At 35.3% G+C, this 15709-nt stretch overlaps 1 long non-coding RNA gene across 2 annotated transcripts in view; it reads right to left on the bottom strand.

Annotated features, from left to right (window-relative positions):
- The window catches only part of LOC136835379 (uncharacterized), a 638801-nt gene that overhangs the window by 326454 nt on the left and 296638 nt on the right, over positions 1-15709 (bottom strand). Inside the window, exon 4 of one of the 2 annotated variants that reach the window (XR_010852119.1) lies at positions 7401-8017. The exons of the other annotated variant lie outside the window; for it this stretch is intronic. This is a non-coding gene — a long non-coding RNA (uncharacterized lncRNA). Of the gene's footprint in view, positions 1-7400; positions 8018-15709 lie in introns of those variants that run through there. 2 annotated transcript variants of the gene reach the window in all.

The raw sequence follows: 15709 nt of genomic DNA, 5'->3' as shown, positions 1-15709 counted from the left end.
ACGGAGTTTTGGAGTATAAAAATGATCGATTAAGATCAAATAAATATGCAATATTTTTTCACCTCAAAAACCTCAGAACTTTTTCAAAAGCTCTGTGCTTACCATTAAATATAGTATTAAATCTGCCCAAGGCTGAAACATAACTTTAGGGGCGACAGTCACCAAAAATATTACAGAGCACTTTTCCTCTGGACATGAAGTTAAAGAAAAAATTTTTTTGACAGCTATACAACGCTAATATTGACAATTTTGGGGCAAACAAATATTAGAGAAGGAAAACTGAGGACAGATTCAAAATTCCAAATCGTCCTTCACCTTTTAGGACTACTCAAATTGATCGTTTTATTCGGGTTTGATCATTCGTTGCCTGGAATATTTTTTTTATACTGAAAATCGTTTTTAGTATCTTACAGTGAATAGCAGATGAAAATTTCACTGATTAACTACCAAACTCAGGGCATGAATAAAAGAAACACTAAAGATTTTTTTAACTGCTATACAACGCTACTATTGAGAATGTCTGGCCGTGCAAATATTAGAGAAGGGATATTGAGAATTTATCCATCCCAATATTAAATTAATCTGTATTTATAAACATTTTATACTACAAAAAAAGCATCAGCAAAATCCCAGCTAAATGTTGCGTTTCTGTTCGTGTGTGACCGTGACTAAAGGATGTTGTCATATCTCTGGCATATTTAACTAATACAAAGAACTACTAAACACAGCTGTAAGAGGCATAAAAAAAGAAATAAAATATTCACGGAAGCGGGCTGACGTCTAGCTCCCCAGCAAAGTCGCTGATAATCCTTCTTTAATATCTTTACCGTCATCAACGGTTAAAACAGACACAAAACAGCTACACGGAAAGAAAAAAAATTGAGGCCTGGATCGTGACTGTAGCCGATTTGTACGAACAGTTGATATAATGTTGTCTTCAAGGGAGGTCGGGAGGAGGGGAAGGTCTAGGGAAGGGGAGGATAGGGGAGGGGAGCAGGGGAGATTAGGGCAGTCCATGGGAGAGAAAATAGGGGAACAGGGAAGATGACAGGTGGGCGTTGGTCGGGCGTGGTGGGGCGATGGTTAGATGGGATGAATCCCGCTAACCCAGACACGTCCGAAACACGAGACGTTGTTGCTAACGATTCGCCCTCCTCACGCCCTACATTCTTCCACCCACTTTCACTGAGAGAGAGAGAGAGAGAGAGAGAGAGAGAGAGAGAGAGAGAGAGCAAATAAATTTTGATTTGAAACTACGGTTAAAATTACCCGTCGACGCCCTCGACACAATCCGAGTGTGCCAGTATCTTTGCCCAGCCTGGGAATTAATTTGCTCGATTGACTTGATGTTTAATTAAAAATTGTTCACTGTTACTAATCATCTGATTAGTAATTTTCTTTTAGTATTTTTTATGATAGTATTAAAAACGTACCCAAGTGCAATGGAAAATACAGGGAATGGAAAACTGTTGTTTTAGTAATCAGGTTTCCAGTTGCTCAAAGTATATTATTATAACTTATATCAAAATCAGAAAATAAATCTGGTTACCAAAGACTATGTAATTCCATTTTAATACTTTTTCACTCTGAATCACAACTGTTATACACATTAACGAAATCTGATACACGTTATTTACTCTCCATCGACCAATCGAGTAATTTTATGCATATAGGCCATATATATTATATATATATATATATATATATATATATATATATATATATATATATATATATATATATATATATATACACACACATAAGACATGCATATATATCATATACATTCACACACACACACACACCATATATATATATATATATATATATATATATATATATATATATATATATATATATATATATATATATATATATATATATATATATATATATATATATATATATATATATATATATATATATATATATATATATATATAATAATTATGTATGAGCCGCAAAATTTCTCATTCATTTTGGAGTATTGGAAAAATTATATGTAAGCGCAAGGCGCACCCTTTCTAACCAGAATCTGAATTCATGCTTTCCTTAGTTGGTTCATGGGGAACAGCATAGTTAATGCAATCAACCCAGAAGAGTGTGTTGAGTCTGCTGTTGCCCATGTACCAACCCAACATGGCAAGGGTTCAAATCTTGGCCAGGTAGGTGCTTTTTTCTATGCAATTCCTTCTGAGTGCAGATTATTCCCAAAATACAGTATATATATGAGCATTTTATTATTTGCATGTTACTGATTATCTACTGTATTATATATATATATATATATATATATATATATATATATATATATATATATATATATATATATATATATATATATATATATATACACACACACAGTACATGTGCGTGTGCGTGTGCGTGTATGTGTATACCTGTGTATCAAACTTTATTATATATCTTTGCTTTTGTACATAAACGTACGCAAGCATTGTTCTACATGAAATTATATATATATATATATATATATATATATATATATATATATATATATATATATATATATATATATATATATATATATATATATATATATATATATATATATATATATATATATATCCGTAAGTGTATAATTTTTGCTATTTCTTACACTCAAGGAAAACTACTAAGCATGTAGGAGCGTAGTCTACATAATTCAAAGGACTGCCTGTCATAATGAATATAACATTACATCTAAACCTTGTTTCTAATTTCCCCTTTACACATTCAAGACAACGCACAGGCAATGAACTCAAGTAAAGCTGAGCTCCTGTATAAAATCCCCGTAAACAGACAAGGGAAAGAAAATATTTCAATTTTATTATGATGTATCTGTATCGTAAAAGCAAGATGAGTTCTCCAGCGCGTTCAAGAGATTTATGAAGATATGATCACCCGACATAAATCCAGTTTATTCAAGCCACTGAAGCAGTCACAGTTATGTAAGGCAGGAGTTGCTATTTTCGCTGACCAGTATAATGTAATTTTACATATGACACAGTCCATAAACTATAAACATACAAAATAGAAATGCTCTAGAATAAACATATTTTCTAGCTTTTTATCTCCAGCGCGTAATTTCTGAACAGACAAAAATATATATGAAAAAAAGGCGTCAATATAAAATCAAACAATCTTGCTTAAAATTCAGAGGAAACATTACAGGTGAAAAGGTTTGATGTTATTAAACAAATTAATGTCCTAGACTTTGCAAAACCCGATCCCAAAAGTTTGATTATAGGGGAAAGTTCTCACAGTTTCAGGGAAATTCTGCCTAACAGCGTTGGGGGAAAGTTGTATAATTGGGGGGTAATCTCCGGTCTAGGGGATTCCCAAGTTGAATTAGTTTACAAAAATCGTCGTTTTTTCCCTACAGCCTCTCTCTCTCTCTCTCTCTCTCTCTCTCTCTCTCTCTCTCTCTCTCATTGCTTTCTTCTGTAAACTGCTAATGGTACTCTTTGTTCATTTTTTTTCCTTTGTATTACAGATTCAAATTGAAAGATACCCACGCCATGGAAATCACGTTCATTAGGATACTAAGCAATATAAGCCAGTGAGAGATCATAATTGAATACTGTCCACTGTAGAAGGAATAAATCACATGTGTAACTGAAAAAAAATGAACAACATTCTTTTTAATATGGACCGTCGGGATGCAAAAATATAAACCAATGAGTGGTCATAACTGAATAACTGTGATACTGTATGAGGAATAATTAGCAAATGTAACTGTGACAAAGATGAATAACATTCTTTTGAATATGTACAATCTAGATGCAAAAACATGTACTGTATAATAACACGCATAAATAAAAAAGGCTAGGGTAAAACGCAAAAAACACAACGCAGACAAACGAAAAGGGGGGAAGAATGCTATAGATAAAGTATTGACATAAAAGGGATTATGTTTCCCGGGTGTTGCCTTCTTTACGATCGTCTTCCCTGTCGTTTCAAACATAGAAAACGAGCACTACGGTTTATACTCGAAATAACTGTCTTCCACATTAAATTTTCAGATGCAGCTGCCAGAAATTCTTAAAAAGATTATGTATACTTAAAAACATTTTGCCATTAATAAACTATCAGGTTTTAATCTTCAATGAAATTCCTATCTTTAACTCTCTCTCTCTCTCTCTCTCTCTCTCTCTCTCTCTCTCTCTCTCTCTCTCTCTGTCACATATTGTCCCAAGGGGCATAAAATGTGTCTCCATTTGGGGCCTAAAGTTAAAAGAGATTTATGGCTGGCTCTCGCCTCTAAAAAGGGCCCATTTCTGATGGACCTTCTCAATATTAGGCTCCATTATTTTCTAGTGAATAAAGCCGGAAAAATATATGGTTATGGGGTCCTACGCAATTAGAAGACGACGAATTTTAGGGGACTCCTGATACATTAAACCATAAATGGCAAAATCGAAAATTTAAATAACTTCATTTCCATTTCAGCAGTCCAGAGTTTTAGAGATAAACGATATAAAGATGAGTGCGCATATGTCGATGTATTTTGTTGTAAATATAAGGAAGTGTGCAAAATATGTAAGCATTTCTTACGAAAAAAGTTAAGTGGATGAGCATATGAGTGGCTAGTTCATTAGTACAAAGGAATATTGCTGCTGAAAAACAGTTAAAGGTTTGACTTAAAAAATCAACTGCTTTACTGGTATATTCAGCCTATTTGAAAAGATTGAATGACAACATAAAAAAAAAATAATAATGCTCCAGATGAAGACTTAAGGGGCAAAGACTTAAGAACTAGACTCAGAGATAAAAATCTGCTGGGGATGTTTCTGAGAAATAAAGGATTTCAACGCAGGCCATGTGGCTGGAAAAGCGGTAACCCCACATGTTTCTTTAAAACTGTACCGAAACCTGAGCTTTCCCATAAAAAAAAAAGTTCAAGGGGTAGGGGTGGTGGGTGACTGCAGATAATATAGATCTCCGGTAAAATCTACCTGAATGAAAAGCAAAAGGAAATCTACCCCGCAATTATAAACTACCCTCCAATCATCGACAAAGAGTACATATAAACAACTTATGACATAATTCTGAATAACAAACCAATTTTTCCGAAACGTAATGATTTACGCCGTTGCTAAAAACATTAAAAAACGCACTGAATATATCTAAAAATAATGGCAAATTATACATGTACTTCGGAAAATGGTTTACGAACTTCGTTCTCTTTGAGGCATCGAACTTTACTACAGTCTTCCTAACCTAGGTGATAGGCCTTTCGGGTCAGTGTATGATTTACACTTGATTCTACGTAGGACTGCCTTCATGACTGATCAAATGGCTATTAAAGAAGTAGATAATTGTGGATTTATTTTGACTAATACAATGTACATGCGTTCCAGTTTTCCTTACGCCTCCCAAAAACAAACAATTTTAGATTAATACTCATGCAGCTAAACAGATTTTGTCTCTCGCCACTCGTAGGTTGACCCATATTTTTACTCTTTGTATATTTGTATACTTTCCAACATCATTTTGCATAATGCCTCCTACTGGTCACACTGATGCTTGTCATAGAGGATTCTTCTCTATCTAGCGTCTCTCCATTTTTCGTGTTATTTTTATTCAGCCATAAAATAGCTGTCAAGGATATTGAACCCAGAATGGCCACACAAGATGGAGGTCTAAAAGAGATGAAGAGGAATTCATGGTATGAATTAACTTACAATGTTGCAAAACCACATTTAACGTCAAAAAGAACTAGGCTAGCCGTAAACTTCCATGTAGATATACTGATAATATTATACATTTTTTATACCCATTATGCCCTCCCAATCCTCTACAGCCAATTGCGGCAACTGATAATCAAAGATTGAGTTTACTACTTTTCCAAAGTTTTCCTAAAACTGGGAAATAAGAATAACAACAGCCAACTGTGAAAGTAAATTAGTGACGATGATGAGCTCCAGGTGCAATATCAACATTTTCAATGAGGTTTAAATTTTTTTTTTTTTTTGCTATAAATGCCAACTTGGACTCCAACTGTCATACGAAGGATATATACGAACTACTATAAGAAATGTAATGAACTAATCTCTCATGGGAGTTAATTAATTAAAAATGCTCTCCAGATAACCTAATTATAGGGCACGTGCTATACTGACAATTTCTTACTGGCATCAAAATTTCAAGATACCTTAATAATTTTTTTGGACTTTGTAACGAATGCAAACAAATATTTCATAAAATAGATTTTTCTGAGAATAGTAAGCGAAAATACTGTTGGTAATTTTTGATAGTATAGAAAGGAAAGTGCCATCATTAGATAGAGAAAAAAATGAGTAAAATATAATCGAGATGGGTCTTCTCGATATTAGGCCATCGGCGTCCCCCATTCATCTAGGCACTTTCAGGCGACAACATAATGGCTGACTAGATAGGCAGTGGACTGCGGCAAGCCGGTCAAGGAGATATAAAAAAATTAGTTTACTAATGCTTAACTACAGCTTCAAAATATAAAAGGAATGACGTCTAAGTTTGAGTGTATTAATGCTAGCCTGACTAACAAATAAGTTTGGATATACATAGATAAATTTAAGTAACGTAATAGACCTTTGGAGACACAAGATACCATTGACATAAAAATGAAAAAATAATAGCTTTTCTAGAACTTGAGCATAAATGCTGTTGTTATTCTTATTTAAAAGTAAAGACCAGAACACTGTCATTCATGGACTACCATCCCTACTTCCCATTTTCCTTCTTACATTTTCCCTACTGTTTAGATCCTAGCTTCAATGTTTCAGGCGCATGCCTTATTTGGGGGAGGTCTTCTTCCTAATTCCTTCCCTTTGCTGTTTTTTTTCAGGCCTGGGCTCTCCCGTCCCTTCAGTGCTACCGTTAAAATTATGTGCATGAATTTGCCTGTTTGTTTCTTTTAGTTAGCTAATCCAAAGACAATTTTTATGAGCTTAACAACGTTAGAAATTCGACTGATTAAGAGATTTTATAAAGATCTCGTGTTGCTTACTTTCCTTCACAAAGAACTTTGTATACATGAACAACACACGATACCAAAGTGGTTTCATAACAGCATAAATGAAATGATTTAGGATTAGCTTCAAATAAAAGTGTAGAACGTCCTAAATAATTGACCATCGTACCTGGTCAAAACCAGATTAAAAAAAATTCCTAGTGGATAAAAGTAAAAAGAGAGAAGTTTCAGTAATACTTTACATAACTTAACAGAATCAATATACTTAAATACCAATACAGAACTTTTTGAAATTATGATGAACTCAGGGAAGATAAAAATATATATGCTTTAGTCAACTTCTTATGAAGGCGTCTACGCAAAACCATGGTCACTCTACATGAACTACATAAATGGTCAGCTCCCGCCCACCCCCCCACCCCCACCAAAAAAAAAATCCGGTAGAAAAAAATCTACATCAATTACGCGACCCTGAGTTGGACCACATACATTCATGTGTTGTTTTATGCTACAGCAAAACATGAGTGCAAAGGAAGCTATCAGAAAAACATACGTTGCGCTGCATACTAACCACAGAAACCTCAAGTCAAGACGGACCTAATGCTGAAGTATCGTACCATTATGAACAAAGCACCATGAATGTAAGCAAATCTATCCGGAAAAAATAAAAATAAAAGGAATGGACTTCTACTTCGCCAAATGACTCCGGGTCAAAGTCAAAATGTGTCTGACTACTGAAATAACGTACCAAACTCAACACAATTTTTCGAAAGAATGTGACCTAAAACTAGAACAAATGACCTTGGGTGAAGGTGAAAATGTGCGACTTGATGTTGAAACATCACAAATTCGAACACAGCGACATCAATATCGGGAAAACAAATGCAAACTATGTGGGCAGATGAACGGAGGACGGGCGGCATGATTGCTTCAAGAACACACATTTACGGATTCCTAATTTTGAAAAAATACAGACACACATTTGGGTAAATAAATTTGTGCAAGGATACTGAAAACACTTCCAGATCTTACCTTACGTTCCAGCAGGGAAGTCAGAGTCCTTACCTGAAAAAAAAATTATCATTATTAATTGGAGCTCTTCAATAAGCAGTACAAGGAACAAACACTTGATATTAAAATCAAGTCGTTCTCTAAGCAGCAAAAAGTATTGAAAATAAGAAGTGGAAAATCAGTACGCATTAAGAATGACTTCAGATTTTTCTTGCATTTCTTGATAAAAAAAATCGCATGTCGATAAAGTCTCAAAACTGAATCAACCAGCCGCAAGTCGATAAAAATAAATATATATGTGAAAAGACTAGATCGACTTGGTTGTAAGAAAGAAATGGAAAACCTAAGTAGAAAATTACTTCAACGGAGTTTCCTTTGCAAGGGTGACAATCACATTTCTAGCTAAATTTAGAAGATCAAATGACGAGAGAGAGAGAGAGAGAGAGAGAGAGAGAGAGAGAGAGAGAGAGAGAGAGAGAGAGAGAGAGAGAGAGAGAGAGAGAGATTTACGTATTCCGGATTAATGAAAGTGACGCAGAGCTTTTGAAAAGAGTGGAAATAAGTCTTTTCAGTAACAAAACTATAATTTTATACTTTAATGCATCCTCAGTTCAGAGAGATACTTGAATTCATATTTTATCATTTCAAAGATTTTGATCTACTCGTTTTCCTTGCAGAGAGTGGGATCTTAATTTCCATAACACGTTAAGACTACCAAGCGTATGAGAGATGATTTTCGATAGTTTTCAGAAAACCTTCGAACAATACTTACAAATTCAAATATACAGACAATTCACTCACATCTAGAATTAAAATAATCTTTATAAGAAAAATTTATTTGCTTAGAACTACAAAAAAACATTAGCGGTACCGTAATTTGAAACATTTTTTTTTTTCTTATAAAATCGTTAACCAAAGGTCAAAGTATTAATTTACTCTTTGTAGGACTAGTTACGTTTCTCCCTGTTTGTCTCTTGAAAGGGACTAAATCTAATTAGCCAATCTGATGCAATTGATGAATCCAGGTATATATCTTTCCCTGAATAGAATATTGAAAGCTTTCCCATGATAATTTAGGTTACAAACACATTACAGACAAAGGATACAGAAGGAAAACCACCCACCTATTTTAGACATAATTAAATCCCGAACACTCGCGACACAATTATTTTGAATGTTAAAAGCCCTATACGGAGAAACACCCAATAACCTAGACATCAACGAATCAGCAAAAAGTCTTATTTTCACTGTCACTGTCATCTGATAAAAAATTCTACACCATGGCACCCTGTTTGAAAGTGATTATCTTTAAATTCGATCGATCATTTTTTATCTATGTAATTCCACCAAGCTTACGCATACAAGCACTTCCAAAAACCACGCGTGAATTTTAATGGTTTACTTAACCTAATCTAATTAAATTAAAAAAATACAGATATCTACAAGTAACAAACAATCCCAGCAATATACTGCAAAACTTATAAATTTCTAAATTTACGACTTGCGAACGGATTACTTTATATACGGTGCTTCTGACCATGGTTTCTAATGAGTGTCGTGAACTTGTTATCATCCTAAAATGTTTATAAAATCTCGTATTATTGTTCTCCACAATAATGTATAACTTCCAATCCCAGCAAAATCTATAAACAATAGTTTCCTGTGTTGTTAACACTAACAACTTCGGTTAAATGCCCTTCTTGATTACACTTTAATTCCAAAGTCATGAATTACCCTTCATAAAGGAAATATTCGAGATATTCAAACACTATCTGCTTGAAAGGAGCCACACAGACATGCTTTATAAAGGTTTCTTTATTAGTTAATTAGTTGTGCTTCTGATTCAGTACTACAGTTTTTTTTATTATTCTCTCTTCCTCTCTCTCCTAAGAGACTATTCGGATGATGCACAGGAATCTGATAAATGTTAAAATAATTCACCATGAAAAGACTTTTGACATATTATGGCAATAACAGCAATATTTTGGCAATAAATTTAAAATAAGTATTTATTTTTACCACCAATCCAAAATTATAAATAGAAAGAGACTGCGAACCTTTTTGTAAGCGAGAGAGAGAGAGAATTACAAGCTGCTGAAGATAAACTCCATTATCCTGATAAATCAACTTTAACAGAGAAGGAGAGACAGAGGGTCTATGATTGGTCAGGAAGTTAGCCAGGACGTGAGCGTGAGTAAACAGGAGTGAATTTCGGAAGTTGAGCAATATAATAGTCTGAATCTCCGGCAACGGTTTGCGTGGGCCGGGTTAATGTTTTGAAAACAGAATTTCCATCTATAGAGATGTATTCTAGTATAATCCATTTCCATCTTTAAAGCTGAATTCTGTATAACTTGCAGACCTTTTCATACAAATGATTTTTTTACTTCATAACCAGGAAAACTTGATTCTGCTATACAGTAAGAGAAACATGGAAAGTATGATTTTGTGAAAAAGATCAAAGCAATATCATTCCGTTTTCTCAATCAGCACCGGCTTATAACCTATCGCCAACTTTTAAGCTTTACATACCTTCCAGAACTTTACTTTCAATACACTGTATTTTCTTACAGATATCTGGTCATCTCTATTTCATTCACAATCTGGTAACTATAGAGTCTCTCTCTGTTATCAAAGAAAATCAGTATAACTTATTCGTTAAATCATAACCGATAGCTTTGTGGTACAGTGTAAATTGATGATAGTGAAAGCAAGAAGCAGAGAGAAGCAAAAGAGATTTTAAGTATTTAGAAGATATAATTTTAAGTGAAAGTTAGCAGTGGCAAGGTTATGTTGGTCGATGGGTGGTAAAATATGGAAGTGGCTGATTTACAAGGAGAACTGAGGGTAAATAAAATGGGTAGTGGCAATATAAAAAAGATATGACTCACAAAATAGGTGAAGCAAGGGAGCCAGTGAAGGGTTTAGAAGAGAGAAAGGGTGCATGAGTTTTGATATAATTATGAAGGGACTGGCGAGTCAGATATATAAAGAAAAAAGTTGACTGTAAATGAATAAATGGAAGTGGTGGTTGTTGACTAGAGCTGTCTACTAATGAGGCAAAAAGTGATGAAAGGGTGGGAAATGTAGAGATTCAAGGGAGATGTGGTAACAGATGAGGTAATTTGAGACTACGATCATGTAGAGAACAGCCTGATACAATGTGCATTTAATTCAAAAGTATTGAAAAGGAGGAGAGCGAAACCTATTGATGATATGACAGAAGTGTTGGAAAGAGAAGTCCGAAATATTAAGGAAGCTTGATAGTATATTGAAGTGTGCGTGACATTCAACATACGGTTAATGAATCCTCTGCATAGGTATATTTAGTGGTCCACGCTGTGAAAATTCTGTGCCTCGGGCTTTTCCAGAGCCCTCAGTCAAATCTTAAACGATTTCCTGTTTTTTACTGAAGGTTGTATTGTATTTTATACCCACACAATATCAACTTATTCAAAATACTTGCAATTGAAAGTCTTGTGGATCATGGGAAGAACTGTATTTTTGTACATATATGACATGGTGCATGTATATAATTTGGAAATCGTCAGGTGTTTATTGTTAAAAAATAAGATTAGGCTAAGGCATGTTGCATTACTGGCTGTTTTCACTCTCTCAACGTTTATCATTTCTTGATCTTCAAGTTTTTTTGGAGCACCTTCTTGGATTAGCTTATAAACTGAGAAACAATTGTCCATCCAACTGAAATGTCACATAATGAGGGTAAGGCCAAGAATTTTTAACATTTTCTGTAGAGTTTGTTTCCAGGTTCAAGTTAACATTTTTTATCAACTATAGTTCCAATATTACAATATCAAAGTCAGAGAAGAGAAAGGAAAATTGTCGCTATTTTACGTTCAGTCTCCCATAGGGACATTCCCTGTGCTGTACATTATCAAATGTTCTAGGGCTATTAAATTTTCCAAGCGCTTGCCCATAAATGGAAAATGAGTAGGTATGAAAAATCTACTTCAAAATACTGGAAAGGTATCAAACAACTTCTCATGGCGCTCAACTCACCAATGCCACCAATTAAAATTGACTAATAAATGTCCATCCCCTTAACTACCCAAGTGGCAGATACTTGAATGATTCTAAAGATAAATGTGTAAGCTAAACCTGCCTGTTGGGATTAAGATTATTACAAGAATACAGTTAGCTTATTCCCACTGTAAACACGCTGGTCCTCCCCTAAAAACAGCCCACCTGGAATCCACAGACTGAGTTCATATTAACAGCCATCACTCCCAAGCATTACTGGATGGCTGACACACTCCCATCTCACATCGCACCATCAGCATTAAAAATGCACACCAATTACAGCTATGATACTTTTTCCAGTTGACAATTACAGGAACCTGCCTAAAATTGGAAAAATCTACTTCATTTGAATCACATTGATATTCAGTATTTAAGACTTTTGAACTCAAATCAAGGAACGAATTCCATGTGCTAAGAACAAACTCACCATAGATAAGAGGTCCAATGTCAAGGTGGCACTATATTAACAACAAGATTAAAATAAAGAAAAGGGACAAAAAGAGGGGGGGGGGAACTTTTGTGTGCATTGTGAGGAATAAGAATGACAGGAGGATATTATAAATAATTTCACTGTATCGGAAAACACCAAGAATCCCTATACTGCAGCACTGATCTGAATGACAAGAAGCGTGAAGTGTCCTTATGGTATTACCACCGGAACCTGTAATCATGATCATTCAGAGGCAGATGAGGAGACGTCGAATGCCTTGCAATGATAATCAATGAATAAACATCAGCCTACACTTCGCATCTGTCAAACACGAATAGGCCTACACACATTCATAGGCACCCACTAAGCAGAACCAGTGCAGATATATATGCCGTAATTTTACTCCTACCACGGAAGTATACTTATGGAAAGTTGCAGAGGGCCATGAACGTGGCTAGACACCTTCCCAAGAATGGAACTCCCTTATGTCAAAAAGTAAGTAGATAAGAGATACATTGAAGAACTATATACAAAACAATTATTCATAGACATGAAAATAATGAGCGCTGATAAAATGACAAAGGAGTGTTTAAGCATACCATTAATCCCGGAAACCTATGACTATGGAAAGTCATGGTGCTTTATGGTTGCAGTACAGCCCAAGTTTGTAAAATATTGGTTACATAGTTACCCCTGAAACCAAGCGCCTAAATTACCTAGCTAGCTCTGTTTGTCGCAATGATACTCTGCTCAGCCTTGCAAAACAATTGAAAAGAAGAGGCCCTGATCGCCAGGAACTACCTTAAACGAGCATACCTTTTCCTGACAAAAGTATAAGACAATGCAAACTCATCTGATGACCCATGGTGACGAAGCACGACGTGAGCGATCGCACAATCAAACCAATTTCGTATGAGCCTGTTATTTTCTGTAATTTACCAAAATAGCCGAGAATGTCAGTTCAAGGGATTTATCGTAACTTAATCCAATACAGAGCAAAGCGTCAATCCCATTCTTCACCTCAACAAAAAAAACTTTTCGCCTCACCTAATTGCCATATTGGTATATGAGTAGCAATATCAGTGGCTTCGACTGTATGTAGCTGGTCAACAGACACAGTAGCAACGTTACCGCTTGTAAAAATTCAAAAAACGAAAAGCACTGATGCACTTAAAAATAACTCTGACATTGGTAGGCAGAACTATCGTTACTCTCTGTACTTTAGCTTTCTCATTCAACTTTAATAATCATAAATTTACTTCCTGATGAAAAGCTCGCGATGAAATAAACATCAGCATCTTGTCTCCTATCCACTCACCAGCCTTCATAATCTTATACAAGCGCCACCTTCCTTGTAAACATTTGGAGTATCACTTGTTTGTTACACTGTCATCCACAAGTACATCCTGATTACTTTCAATCTGACGTCTATAAATTGTTTGTACATGTATGTGAAGATGAACGAATGCCAGAGGAAAAGAGCAAATGAAAGTGCAGTAGTAAGAGCCTTTGTTTTTATGTTAATGTGTATCTGGATTGCGCGTTTGTCATCTGAAAATTTGTTGATAAATATGAAAACGTGGGCTAATATAATTCCATCAGTTCATGTTATGGGCAATGGCTTATATTTGGAAACCGTGAATCTTTAGCATGTTTCCAAGTACATCAAAATATGTATACATGCAAAGAACTGTCTTATAAAATTTTGGGAGCATTCTTCTCATAAATATTCTGCAATGGTTTTCCCGAAATAACTCTAGACGTACGTGCGAAATTATTGAACACTATTTGTATTTTCCACGCAGCGATTTAAAACTACTCAATGCTGTGAGTGTACAACGCACAAATTTCAAAAAAAGCCAAAGTTACACAAAAAGGTGATGCTTCGTATTCTGATGGGAAATAATTGGAACATAACGCAATAAAGACCATCTTCATGAACAAAACGTTGTTATTTTCTTTCCAGTATCATTACGCATTTGCACCTCTCTTTCCATAAGGAACCCTAAAAATTCCCTTTTCTTTCCTGTTTCCCAATATCTTCCTTCTTTCTTTTGGTCGCTGTGGGCGACCTGGGACGATAGGGAAGCCCCTTAACGAGTCTTCCCTTAATTGTCGAGGGCGTGAGGGTGTGATCTGGAAAAGAGAACACGCCCCTAGATTTAATTCCCAATGTTGACACTTGGGTCCTCTGTGTATCCTTACGACTCTTGACTTTCGAATGCTCGCTCGCTCGCTCTCTCTCTCTCTCTCTCTCTCTCTCTCTCTCTCTCTCTCTCTCTCTCTCTCTCTCTCTCTCATACATCAACACACTCACTTCTGACTACATTCCACTCTCCTCTCAAGCATTATCGCACGGTACCAAGATGGGCGAGTTAATTTTCTCCGGAAAAATGTATCATATAGATTGTTTCTATAACTGAACGATTCACATACTGAATTATGTATAATGAGAAAGACAGAGAGGGAGAAACAGAAAGACAAAAAATATCTTATGGAAGGAGATACCTACGGTTCCAGCCCGTTTGGCTGAATATTGCTTTGTCGCAAAAGTCCCGGTTTTTTGTATAAGGTTTATGCACACTGACTGATTACTCATCAATAATTCTCTCTCTCTCCATCTCTCTTTCCATTCATACACACACACATACACCCATCCACACACATACACACGCGCATGCACGCACGCACGCACACACACACACACACACACACACACACATATATATATATATATATATATATATATATATATATATATATATATATATATATATATATATATATATATACATTCTTGCCTAGCCCTTTACCTTAACAATTAGTTTGTGAAACGTGAAGATGAGTCAGGAAAAACGGGGGATGTTGTAACTAAAATGCCATAGCGGAAATAAATGGCAAAATGCACATGGCAGAAGAAGATGAACAGACATATTTCGCTTAACAGGACCACCACCAAGTAGTAAGTAAAACAGAAGCAGCAGCAACATTAACAACGTCAAAATCTTTCTCTGAATTAACATAAGTTCGTTGGAAACTTGTGCCGACGTTAGTCGAAGGTAATCCGTAATAGCATCTTTTGAAACTTTCTTCATATCAAGAAAAAACACAAAAGTTGTGTTGCTAGTTCATCACGTAGGATGGGTATATTGTACGAGCGGAGCACAAAAAGGGAAGAGGGAGAAGACAGCATAACGATTTATTCCATACTTTTCACAACTTATGTGTTGCAACGGAGGAAAACTTTGTCGGGGCTATTTGTATGTGTCAAAGGA

The sequence above is a fragment of the Macrobrachium rosenbergii genome, chromosome 55 (genome assembly GCF_040412425.1).
Source record: "Macrobrachium rosenbergii isolate ZJJX-2024 chromosome 55, ASM4041242v1, whole genome shotgun sequence".
In the NCBI taxonomy this organism is placed as follows: Eukaryota; Metazoa; Arthropoda; class Malacostraca; order Decapoda; family Palaemonidae; genus Macrobrachium; species Macrobrachium rosenbergii.
The sequence above is the reverse complement of the archived record's forward strand: the minus strand, read 5'-3'. Positions and strand labels throughout refer to the sequence as shown.